Genomic DNA, 12,983 nt, shown 5'->3' with positions numbered 1-12,983 from the left:
ATGCATTAGGAGAAGGGTCTTCAAGAGCATGAGCCCTGAAGGCGGGCAGCCTACGTGTTCATCCCAGCTCCCTCACTTGCTTGCTGCAGGACTTCAGGCAAATTCCCTAACTCTTAAGCCTGTTTCGTCATCTATTAAAAGGGAGATAATAATAGATTTGTCATGAGGATTAGCTGAGGAAGCATATAACTTGCATACAACAGTACACACTGTAGCAAGAGCTCCTTGAATGTTTACCATGACTAGTATTACTCTTATGACTCCTCCTAGGGCTTGTACCCTCTTTTTTTCCTTTCCCATGCAAATTCCTTTCTTATTTTTTAAGGTTTGATGATTAAGTGTAGGAAAGGCTTGGGAATTTAATAGTTTATTTTGTTTCCAACACGAAACAGTTTCTAGTTGGGTAGCAGCAGTTGATTTAGCATATGTAACAAACTAATAAATTTTTCGTTAAACCTCAGACTGTCTTCGTTTCAAGCAAGGTATTCTCAAGAGTGGGTTACATACTCTCCATCATCAAAGCCTAGAATCTTTAGAACAAGAGCTTCTCTCAGAAAAAAGCCTCCTGTCTCCATTGCCACCACAACCTGAAACTAAAGAGGTAGAAGCCACACAGAGCCCTATGACATGCTGTAGGAGCCCGTCTGCAGGACCCATCACATTTTCTTGTAAGTTGTATGTAGATAGCTACGCCAGGAATCCATCTGGTTGAGAAAATTTGAAACGTCTTCATTTGTCCTTCCTTCTCCTTTACTTTTATACTCAAAAGGACTAATTTTGTTGTCTCCAGGAAGATTGAACGTATGGATGCTTGCTTAATTTAAAGACGTCTATGTGAGGGGTGCCTGGGTGGCTTAGTGGATTGAGCCTCTGCCTTCGGCTCGAGTCGTGGTCTCGGGGTCCTGGGATCGAGCCCCGCATTGGGCTCTCTGCTCGGCAGGGGGCCTGCTTTCCCCTCTCTCTCTCTGCCTGCCTCTCTGCCTACTTGTGCTCTCTCTCTCTTTCTCGTTCAAATAAATAAAAAAACTTAAAAAAAAAAAGTCTGTGATAATGCGGTGTTTTTTTCTTTGGGGGGGGTGGTGGGAGATCTTCAGTGTTATTCTATAACTATTCAGGATCACTACCTAAAGAAGATTTAAAATCTTATTTTCTATCCTCTTCTCCTTTTTGTTATTAGTCATATAGTCTTTTTTCCATGTCTGATCTAAGAAACTGTATAATCATTGCATGCACGCTTGTTTATGCTACTGATGGTCAGCACTGAATCTGGCCAGTGTCTTAGCATGCTTGATGACTAGTAGGACTTTAGTTTGAGAGGAGGAAGGCTAAAGATTTATTTTTATATCAATCAGCTGGGGACCTCCTATGTTGTCACATTTATTATGGCCAAAATACCATTTTATTTTTAGGTGAACTCTGGAGCACTAGTATAAAATCTGGACTGGTTCCAATTCTGTTCTTTTCCTCACATTTAAGTCTGCATTAAATCTGGTAGCTCTTAAAAGTTCCACTGCCGTTTAAAAAGTGTAGCTGCTTGTGATCTTACTGTCTTTTTGTCAAGTGAAACACTTTAGCTTGCCTTGGTTCTGAGTCTCACACTTGGTTTGTTTTTCTCTGGAGCTTTACTGGAAACCAAATGCTCTTGCGTACTAGCTGCAGAAGCGGGAGGGGAAGTTGGCAAGAATTAACTGCTTTCTGTTTGGTCTGTCTGAGGCAGCTGACCTTTTGGAAGGAAATCGCTGCTCTTTGCTTCTTCCTGTAACAGTGCAGCCTGTGAAAGAACATACATACCATGATCCTGGCTGATGTCTTGGGGCGCAAGCTGTTAGTTAAGAGGCGGGAGTCTTTCACTGCCTCTATTCTGTGGTGTAGGAACAAGGATTCAAGTTCACAGTGCTAAGGTGTGTAGATACCATAGTCGACATGTAGCAAGGGAGAACGTGTCTCTGGAAAAAGTAGTTGGTTTTAGTAAAAGTATTTGTATTGTAGAGTCCCAATGTTAATGCTGTGGTAAACATGGACAATTACTTTGTGCACAATTTTAGTGCGTCTCAATGTTGAACGTCTTGGTATCAGTAGTACCTCTTATACTGTACAGTCTTTTTTCCTGAGAAACAGTTAGATTTTTTAAGATGTGAACTCTTTTTTTTTCTTTTTAAATATTTTACTTATTTATTTGAAAGAGAGAGACACAGTGAGAGAGGGAACACAAGCAGGGAGAGTGAGGGAAGGAGAAGCAGGCTCTGTGCTGAACAGGGAGCCCGATGCGGGGCTCAATCTCTGGGACTGTGGGATCATGACCTGAGCCGAAGGCAGAGGCTTAACAACTGAGCCACCCAGGCTCCCCAAAGATGTGAACTCTTATTTAAATGTCATTTCATGGGCGCCTGGGTGGCTCAGTGGGTTAAGCCTCTGCCTTCGGCTCAGGTCATGATCTCAGGATCCTGGGATCGAGCCCCGCATCGGGCTCTCTGCTCAGTAGGGAGCCTGCTTCCCCCTCTCTCATTGCCTCTCTGCCTACTTGTGATCTCTCTGTCAAATAAATAAATAAAAATCTTTAAAAAAATAATAAATGTCATTTCATGGGATGTCAGGATGGCTCAATTGGTTAAGTGTCTGCCTTCAGCTCAGCTCATGATTTCAGGGTCCCGAGATCAAGCCCCATGTTGGGGTCTCTGCTCAGCGGGCTGCTTCTCTCTCTCCCTCTGCTCCCCCCACCCCCACCACTCATGCTCTCTCTGTCTCTCTTTCTCAAATAAATAAATACAATCTTTTTAAAAATATGTCATTTCAGGGACACCTGAGTGGCTCAGTTGGTTGGGCGTCTGCCTTCAGCTTGGGTCATGATCCCAGAGTCCTGGGATCGAGTCCCACATTGGGTTCCTTGCTCAGCGGGGAGCCTGCTTCTTACTCTTCCTCTGCCTGCCACTCCCGTGTTTGTGTTCTCTCTCTCTCTGACAAATACATAAATAAAATTTTATAAAAAATGTCATATCACCTCAGAATTAGCCTTTTTTTAAAAAAGATTTCATTTATTTATTTGACAGAGAGAGAGAGAGAGGCATAGTGAGAGAGGGAACACAAGCAGGGGGAGTGGGAGAGGGAAAAGCAGGTCTCCCGCCAAGCAGGGAGCCCAATGCAGGGTTTGATCCCAGGACCCTGGGATCACAACCTGAGCTGAAGGCAGATGATTAACAACTGAGCTACCCAGGTGCCCCCAGAATTAGCTTCTTAATATACCTGCTACCCATTGTTGGACCATGTTTTCTGCAGGACTTGTTTTACTGAAACACAGTGAGTATTACACTCTACACACTGACATTATTTTCAGAAGGCTGCAGTTGAGTTCACAAATGAAATATCAGCCAGTGAGTAACAAAGGAACTAGCTGATGGGATGGCTCTCTCTTAAAGAAAGGATTTTAGTCTTCCATTATTTTAACCAAAACCTATTTGGGTTCATTTTTTTTGAAATGATTTATATTCAAGTAACTCTCTGTAAGCAAAAATGAGGTTGATTATGATTATTGGTAAATGCAGAGAACACAGCTATGTGAAAAGAGGGCAGAATACTGTGTTCTCCATTTAGTTGGGTTTCACTGGATAGGTGTGTTTTTCCATCGTATTATTTGTTTCACTCCTAGTATTTACTGTTGATAGTATAGGTTGTTGGGTGAGCATTAGTGTCGAAGTGCAGAAAAGATACAGAGTAGCGTAGGGAGAATTACCTCAGGGTTTCCTTAGGGAAATTTCCCTACAATATTTCTTCTCTGTTTTTGGAAACTGGTCCAATCTGTTCAGCCTTCCTGAGACAGTGAAGAATCCCAGAGGGAGTGCTTAGGCTTTGGGTGTATGTTCTTGGCACAAGGTAAGTCGGTATCAACATAACAGGAAGACCATCGCGCAGTTCTGTTGGCCTAGGAGCAAAGTGAGGAACCAGTGGCTGAAGCTTTCTGGGATCTGGCCTTCTAACTATAATCTTTGGTGGCCTTGAATTGTTACCTTTGAACTATCAAGGGCCTTTACGTAGGCCAGTTGTGTTCCGGTGCATCATTAGGGATAAAGAAAGTATAGTTCTGAAAAATAATTCTTGCACTGCTATGAGTGGTGTTCTGTGTATTTCATTCTGTTTACAATTGGTACAAGTTTACAGGGACAGTTAGTCATATCAAGGATGAAAAAAGAGCCAAATGTGAACCTAAGTATGTATTATTTCTTGTCTTGAAATATAACTTCCCAAACATTCTTTTTTTTTCTTTTCTATTTTCCATGTTTCTTTTAGAAGTCACAATAAAACCTCCTAAATTCAAACTCCATTACCCCTGAGATTACTAATCTTTAACCTGGTCTAAGTTATGGTTTACCCCCTCCTTTTTTTTCCCCTATTGGTATTCCGAACATTTTGGTATGAACATTTTCAAACACACACAAAATAAGAGAATAGTATATAATGAATATCTATAAATTCATCCCTCAAGTTCAAAAATTACCAAAGTTTTATTAATTTTTTTTTCTTCTACTCTCTACAAACACACTTTTGTTTCTTCTGGACAAAGGCAAATACTTCAAATATATTTTTGTGCCATTTACTTTTATACTACTTCGAAAAGAAGATTCTACTAAACAAAAGAATAAAATGTATTTATTGAATGCAAGGCATTTTAAGGGATTTAAATGAAATATAAATAGATGGCAAAATTACAAATTAATCTTAGCCATTAATAGTCTTGAACTACTATGGGAAAACATATTATGTTGCTATATATTTGAAAGTGATAGAATTGGGGCGCCTGGGTAGTCAGTTAAACATCTACCTTTGGCTCAGGTCATAACCAGGGTCCTGGGATGGAGTCCTGCTTTGAGTTCCCTGTTCAGGTGGGAGCCTGCTTCTCCCTTTGGCCCTTCCTCATGTTCATGTGCCTGTGTGCACCCTATCACAAAATAAATAAATTTAAAAATCATTTTAAAAAAAGTGAACTTTTTTTTTTTTTTAAGATTTTATTTATTAGGGCACCTGGGTGGCTTAGTTGGTTAAGCTGCTGCCTTCAACTCAGATCATGATCCCAAATTTTGGAATTGAGCTCCGCATCAGCCCCCGCTTAGCAAGGAACCCACTTCTCCCTCTGCCTGCCATTCCCCTTGCTTGTGCTTGCTCTCTCCCTCTTTCTCTGTCCATTAAAATAATTAAAAAATATTTAGTTTATCCATTTGACAGAGAGTGAGAATGGGAACAAAACAGGGGGAACAGCAGAGGGAGAAGGAGAAGCAGCCTTCCCACCCAGCACGGAGCCAGATGCGGGGCTTGATCCCAGGACTCTGGGATCATAACCTGAGCCAAAGGCAGATGCTTAATGACTGAGCTACCCAGGTGCCCCTGTACTACTACTTCTTTTTTTTTTTTTTTCTTTTTTTTTTAAATAAAGATTTTATTTATTTGACAGAGAAAGACACAGTGAGAGAGGGAACACAAGCAGGAGGAGTGGGAGAGGGAGAAGCAGGCTTCCCGCCAGAGCCGGGAGCCCGATGTGGGACTCCATCCCAGGAGCCTGGGATCAAGACCTGAGCTAAAGGCAGACGCTTAACCGACTGAGCCACCCAGGCACCCTGCCCCTGTACTTTTTTTTAAAAAAAATTATCATTCTGGGGACGCCTGGGTGGCTCAGTGGGTTAAAGCCTCTGCCTTCGGCTCAGGTCATGGTCTCAGGGTCCTGGGATCGAGCCCCGCATCGGGCTCTCTGCTCAGCGGGGAGCCTGCTTCCTCCTCTCTCTCTGCCTGCCTCTCCGCCTACTTGTGATCTCTCTGTGTCAAATAAATAAATGAAAAATTAAAAAAAAAATTATTCTGAATTTTTTTTACTATTTCATGCCCTACTTAAATCAGGACTACCTAATTTGTAAGAAAATGCTATAACCTGGATATTGTTTTGTGGGAAATACTTGTTTCTGTGTCTTTTGCATGTCCCTTTATGGAATCATCCTATGGGATGGATTATACTAATTACTCATGCTCATTAAACTTATATTTCAGATTTTACATTTTAAACAAAATTTAGTAAATCAAGAACTATAAAAAAATTGTACCAAAATGCCTTCACCTAAATGGAACAACTGTTTATAGTTCTCTTTGACCTTTCTCTGTTATTTGTCCTCTAGCATATGTATTGTATACACTTTTCATTTAACATTCTTTTTTTTATATATTTTTAAAGAATGTGTCTACATGGCCTTGTATTTCAATATTGCCTTTATATTTCATTTACATTGTTGCACAATGTTCTGTCAGATTAATATGTTACAGTTTAACCATCCTCCTGTTTTGGATTTAGGCTGTTTCTAGTTTCTAACTATTGTATATTACAGGATCTAACCAGTGGTTGTCCCTGGGAGTTGACCTAGTACAAGGTGCTCTTCAAAGCCCAAAGTTGACTAAGTGAAAACTTAATACTGTAATTCTCAATGGCAAGAGGGAAGCTATGAACTTGAAAGAGGAAAATATTGGGAACATATGTAGATTTACTAATAAAGTGCCCTTTTAAAAAATCAAAACAAGAAGGGAGGGATTATCTTTCATCCCAATGGTACAGAAAATCAGTATATTGCCGTGGCTGGGGAATTTTTATTTCCTAAACTAAAGGATTCAAACTATACAAAAGCCACATTCTAAGATGAGTTGGTCTTGATTAACAGTATAAAATGGGTCCAGATATAAAACTTCATTAGAAATTCTGAGGCTAACACAGGGCTACATGGCAGTCTCAGATCATTTCTTACTTTTTCCATAATGCAGATGGGCATTATTTGTGGGCTACAGCAAATGTTTTTAGTTATCTGGAAAATGGTATTGATGTAGCTTCTTCCCAAATGGGCTGTTCAGGTTGCCTAATGGATTTCAACATAGAGATGATGATAATGCATGTGCATTCAAACTGCAGGTCAGCGTGGCATGAGGGAGCCTGATTTGTATACCAGTGTCCTACCAGCTTCAGCACAAGGTCTGAGAAGCCCAGATTTTTATGTACTGCCGGGGACAATTTCAAGATAGGATTCAAAACTCTACTCTTACTGTTTGTTTGTTTGTTTCTCTTTTCTTTTCTTTCTTTCTTTTTTTTTTTTTTTTTTGCAACTTTTGCCCTTGATTTTGATTTTGAAAACTTTTAAATTACTGAAAAATTCAAAGGATGAAACAATGAATTCTCATGTACACCTTGTCTACATTGACCAGTTATTAACAGTTGTTGCCTTTGCTTTATCAAGCTCCCTACCACCCCCTCCCCCTCTCTTTCCTTTGAAAGTAAGTTGTAGCTATCATGACCATGTTTTCCCCTTAAATACTTAAGTATGTATCTACTAAGAACAGTCATGTATAACCTCAATGCCATTATCAATCTCAAGAAATTTAACATTGACACAATAATATCCAGTATATAGGCTGTATTTAAATTTAATCTGAATTTAAAATTTTAATTTTTAATTGCCCTAGTAGTGTCCTTTAGAGATGTAGTTTGTTTTAGTTTTTAAATTATACTCTACGTAGTTATTGTGTCTTTTTTTGTCTCCTTTAATCTAGAATAGTTCCACATTTTTCTGTCTTTCATAAGAATTTTATAATTTGGATTTGTCTGATTGTTCCATGAGTAGAGGTGGAACATTTAATTTGTGTATTCTTTTCAGTAGATCGCATTCTGAGGCATATGCGAGTCCTCCCTTATCCGTGGTTTCGCTTTCTGAGGTTTCAGTTGCCCACAGTCCTTCTGACATATTGTCAGAAGGTTCATAGTTGCCTAATGCGTACATGATGCTTACATCATTCACCTCAGCTCACGTCATCATGTAGGCATTACCATCACAGGATGGATGAGGGTGGTGCGATGAGATATTTAGAGAGCGGAAGAGACCACATTCATATAACTTTTATTGTGTACGTTGTTAAAATTGTTCAATTTTATTTTTAGCGATTGTTTTTAATCTCTACTGTGCCTCATTTATTAAATTAAACTTTATCTTAGGTATGTATGTGTAGGAGAAACATACTGTTTAGGGTTTGGTACTATCTGCGGTTCCAGGCATCCACTGAGGGGTCTTGGAACATATGTCCCACAGATAAGGGGGGACTACTGTATTGTCTGTTTTTTCCATGATTGGGGGTGTTTGATTATTTTGTTAAGGTGTTGTTCATCACCTTTTCCACTGACACTGTGCCTTTTCCTCTTTATGAATAATAAGTAATATGTGAGGTAGTACTTTGAGACTGTGTGAATATCCTGTTCCCAGCAAGTACCTCCTGATGGTTTTAGCAGCTCTGATGGTCCTTGTCTGAGTCTACTCTCTTTATTTTTGAAATCATGTTTTTGGCTAAGATATCTTGTATTTAGGTGAGAGTTTTAAACATATGATAATTCACTGACTAACACTTGATCTGTATAGTTAGAGATAGCTCCCCTCTCCCTTTCCTCCCCTCTCTCTACCTTCTCTCCACTTGCCCCTCTCCACCCTTCCCCTCCCCAACACTTTCCCCTCGCTCTTCTTCCCAAAGTAGTATGTAATGGTTTGGCTGTGACGTGAAGATTTATGACTGTCATCCCACAATATTATCATCTCTGTGTTGCCTGGGCAAATTTTTCCTTGTTTGTTTCTTTGTGAGCCAAATACTGTCATTCTTTCTGTTCTCTTCCCATCTGTTTAATAATCTGATTTTGTTAGAGAATTGCCTTTGTGATTGCTTATACAGTACTGTTTAGAAATTTTTTTTTTTAGAGAGCAGATGGCTTTGGTATTGACCTACTTCTAGATGGGATAGTTATACTCAAACCTTCTTACTTGATGTTAGTCCAGTTTTAATATGAGCAAAGTCTACATCCATTATTATTGCTATTTAATGTTTTGCCATCCTTCCAAGTTCCTATTACTAGGTGACCATGGGTGCTGAGTCTGTGTAATAATGTTGGTATGGACAGTAGGGCAGTAAACATAGCCAAGGAACTTACTCTTTATATTCTGTCCAAAGTCTTCAGTCATTAAATGGTGCTGATATGGTTAATAATTTTGAATCCCGGTTCCTTGCCTTAGACTTTCCTAATCAGAAGCAATGTTTATCTGTCTTCTGTTTCATTTGCCAACTAGCCCAAGCCTTTGCCCAAATCAGAGCCTTGCCATATTAGATTTATTACTCTAATTTCTTATTCTTTTTAAAAATTATGAAATATAATAAACATGTAGAAAAATGCAAAAAATAATATGACAAACCACCGCAAAGTCCTTAGGACAGAGGCCTCCTATATAGTGGTGGACTGCCCCGATCCAGTGTGGATGGTGCCGCTCAGTAGTATGGGACCTGGAACAAATTTTCCACCCCCAAAAGAAACCCATACTTCTTCCTTTTTTTTTTTAAGATTTTATTTATTTATCTGATAGAGACACAGCGAGAGAGGGAACACAAGTAGGGGTTATTGAGGAGGGAGAAGCAGGCTTTTCCCACTAAGCAAGGAGCCCAACGTGGGGCTCAGTCCCGAAACCCTGGGATCATGACTTGAGCCTAAGACAGACGTTTAACGACTGAGCCACCCAAGAGCCCCCAAACCCATACTTCTTAAGAGTTGTTCCACATTATTGCACCAGCCTACTTTGTGTCTATAGGTTTATCTATTCTGGACATTCCATATAGTGGAATTTACAATACGTAGCTTTTTTTGTCTGGCTTCTTTCATTTAGCATGTATCACTATCTCATTCCTTTCTGTGTCTGAATAATATTCCCTTTTATCCATTTTATTTATTTTTAAAGATTTTATTTATTTATTTCACAGACATCATAAGTAGGCAGAGAGGCAGGCAGAGAGAGAGAGAGGATGAAGCAGAGTCCCTGCTGAGCAGAGAGCCCAATGAGGGGGCTTGATCCCAGGACCCTAGGACCATGACCTGAGCTGAAGGCAGAGGCTTTAACCCCTGGGCCACCCAGGTGCCCCTCCATTTTGTTTTTTAATTTATATCCATATTATCCATCCATTCATTGATAGGCATTTGGCTTGTTTTTACCTTTTCACCGTCACGATAATGCCACTTTGAACATTTGTGTGCAAATTTTTGTGAACATATGTTTTCAGTTCCATTAGGCATATACCTATGAGCGGAACTACTGGGTTATATAGTAACTCCATATTTAACCTTTTGAAGAACTGCCAGATTGTTTTCCAAAACTGTACCATTTTACAGTCCTGAGCCTCGATTTCCTCATCTGTAAAATAGAGATAATAATAGCGCCTACCTTCTAGTATTTTTGTGAGGATTAAATGAGTAGATTCATAAAAGCACTTGCTGTTGTAAATAATATAGTAGATATTCAGTAAATGACAGTAAATTATAAATCTGGATGGTGGAAAGTAACACTGATAAATGTTATTTAATTCATTTTTAATCATATTTCTGAACATTTTTATTTTTTATTACTTTTTAAAAGCTTTTATTTATTTGTTTGAGACAGAGAAAGAGAGAGCACAAGTAGATGGAGCTGCAGCAGAGGGAGAGGGAGAAGCAGACTCCTGCTGAGCAGGGAGCCTGATGCGGGACTCAATTCCAGGACCCTGGGATCATGACCTGAGCTGAAAGCAGATGCTTAACCAACTGAGCCACCAAGGCGTCTCTGAAATTTATTTTCATTTATTGGATGAATCAAAATATTTGTTGCTAATAATTTATAATTTAATTAGTAGGAGTCAGATGTGTCCTTGGAAGGAATAGGAAAAGGTACAGCTCCCTGCTGAGGTACATTGGAATGGATGTTCTTTTTTTTTTTTTTTTCCTTTTAAAGTTTAGTATACTTAGTCTTACTTTTGTTACACTACCCTTCACAATTTTTGCTTCTCTATTCAGAAGTGGGAGAACAGCTCTCCCAGTGCTTTCCCACCACCATCCTTCCATTCTCATCTATAGAAGTCCATCTGCCAGTAAAATTGACTAAGAAATGGGAATTCCATCTTTTAAAAGGAAGGTGAAGTTTATACTGCTGGATATTGGTTTTAGTATATGTGCTGCCGAAGTGAGCACTATACTGCTGGATATTGGTTAAGGAGAAAGGTAGCAAGAATTCTTTATGGAGGGATGACTTTGGAAAGGTTTATTGAAGTGAGTTAAAATTGGCGATGGGGATATTTCAGTCTCAAGAAATTTAACATTGACACAGTAATATCCAGTATGTAGGCTGATATATCATAATTGCTCAATATTATTCTGAACCAGGCACTGTTTTAAGCATTTACACACATTAACTTATTTTTTACAACAACTCCCCAAGGGCTGTATTATTAGTACCATTTTACAAATAAGGAAACGGAGGCACAAAGGTGTAAGAAGTTAAATCTTACAGAACTCTGTAGGTGAGTTCACCATTGTCTTCAAAACTCTAACCTCATTTTAAAGACTTTGGTCCTCAGGTGTGATGGGATGGGGTCGTGGTTGTGGTGGAATGGAGAGTAAGAGTTACAAAATTCTTTATTTTTTAAAAAAAGATTTTATTTATTTATTTGAGAGAAAGGGACAGATAGTGATAGAGATAGTGAGAGAGAGCACAGGCGGGGAGGAGAGGGAGAAGCAGGCTTCCGCTGAACAGGGAGCCTGACATGGGGCTCAGGGCTTGATCCCAGGGCCCTGGGATCGTGACCTGAGCTGAAGGTAGATGCTTAACCGACTGAGCCACCCAGGTGCCCCAGAATGCTTTAAATTATGCACATGAGTCCAGGGAAACAAATCACTACACACATTTTAACCCCCCCCCACTCCCACTCTAAGCTAGAATTCATTCATTCAGTTAGCATATATGTGTTGTGAGCTTTATATTGTCTTGTACTCTATACTTCCCCCACAGGTTAACTATACCATGACTTTGGCCACAGTGTTATAGAAGTCTTCAAAGAGTGATGTTTTTCTTTTCTTTTCTTTTCTTTTTTAATATTTTATTTATTTGACAGAGAGAAATCACAACTAGGCAGAGAGGCAGGCAGAGAGAGAGGAGGAAGCGGGCTCCCTGTGGAGCAGAGAGCCTGATGTGGGGCTCTATCCCAGGACCCTGGGATCATGACCTGAGCTGAAGGCAGAGGCTTTAACCCACTGAGCCACCCAGGCGCCCCTGTTTTTCTTTTCTTTTAAGATTTTATTTATTTGATTGAGAGAGAGAGAGAGCAAGAGCAGTGAGAGGGGCAAGCAGACTCACCGCTGAGCAGGGAGCCTGATGAAGGGCTTGATCCCGGGACTCTGAGATCATGACTTGAGCCAAAGTTAGACGCTTAACCGACAGAGCCACCTAGATGCCCCTAGAGGGATGTTTTTCTTGACAGGGTTTTTTATTTTACTTTTAAAAGGGAAAGCATCTAGGGGCACCTGGTTGGCTCAGTGGGTTAAAGCCTCTGCCTTCTGCTCAGGTCATGATCCCAGGGTGCTGGGATCGAGCCCCGCATTGGGCTCTCTGCTCAGTGGGGAGCTTGCTTCCTCCTCTCTCTCTGCCTTTCTGCCTACTTGTGATCTCTGTCTGTCCAATAAATAAACAAAATCTTCAAAAAAAAAAATAAAAGGGAAAGCATCTAATAAAAAGGTATTTATTATTGAGACAAGAATATTCCTCAATCCTACCCACTCCTATCGTTTATTTGTTAGTAGACATTCATTTTTATAGTTTTCAATAAGCCTGTAACATTATAAGCTTAGACTTCGGAACTTTTTTTAAACAAGTGCCTGAAGGTCTTCTTTATTTGAGACTCCTAGGATATATCCAGATATGGCGGGTTGATTTCAGCACCTTAGGCTTTCGGAAAGCACAACATTTTACATCCAACGCTGGTTTAGAATTTTTTGGAATGCTTATAAACATTAAGAATGCAACTAAGCAAAGCTCAGCTGGTTCTCATCTTTGGCTAAAAATAAGATTGTGCATCTATTTCCCAGTCTTTAGAGAAGTGCCTGTGAAGATTTACCAAAATACTAACCACTTCCTTGTCAG

The 12,983-nt window shown here is 39.8% G+C and overlaps 1 protein-coding gene across 2 annotated transcripts in view; it reads left to right on the top strand.

Annotated features, from left to right (window-relative positions):
- The window catches only part of STAT5B (signal transducer and activator of transcription 5B), a 65,624-nt gene that overhangs the window by 24,680 nt on the left and 27,961 nt on the right, over positions 1 to 12,983 (top strand). The window contains exon 1 of one of the 2 annotated variants that reach the window (XM_045984964.1): positions 533 to 668. The exons of the other annotated variant lie outside the window; for it this stretch is intronic. The gene's annotated coding sequence lies outside the window, so the exon portion shown is untranslated. Of the gene's footprint in view, positions 1 to 532; positions 669 to 12,983 lie in introns of those variants that run through there. 2 annotated transcript variants of the gene reach the window in all.

This window comes from Meles meles, chromosome 18 (genome assembly GCF_922984935.1).
Source record: "Meles meles chromosome 18, mMelMel3.1 paternal haplotype, whole genome shotgun sequence".
Taxonomy (NCBI): Eukaryota; Metazoa; Chordata; class Mammalia; order Carnivora; family Mustelidae; genus Meles; species Meles meles.
Note: the sequence above shows the minus strand (reverse complement) of the source record. Positions and strands in the feature narration are given on the sequence as shown.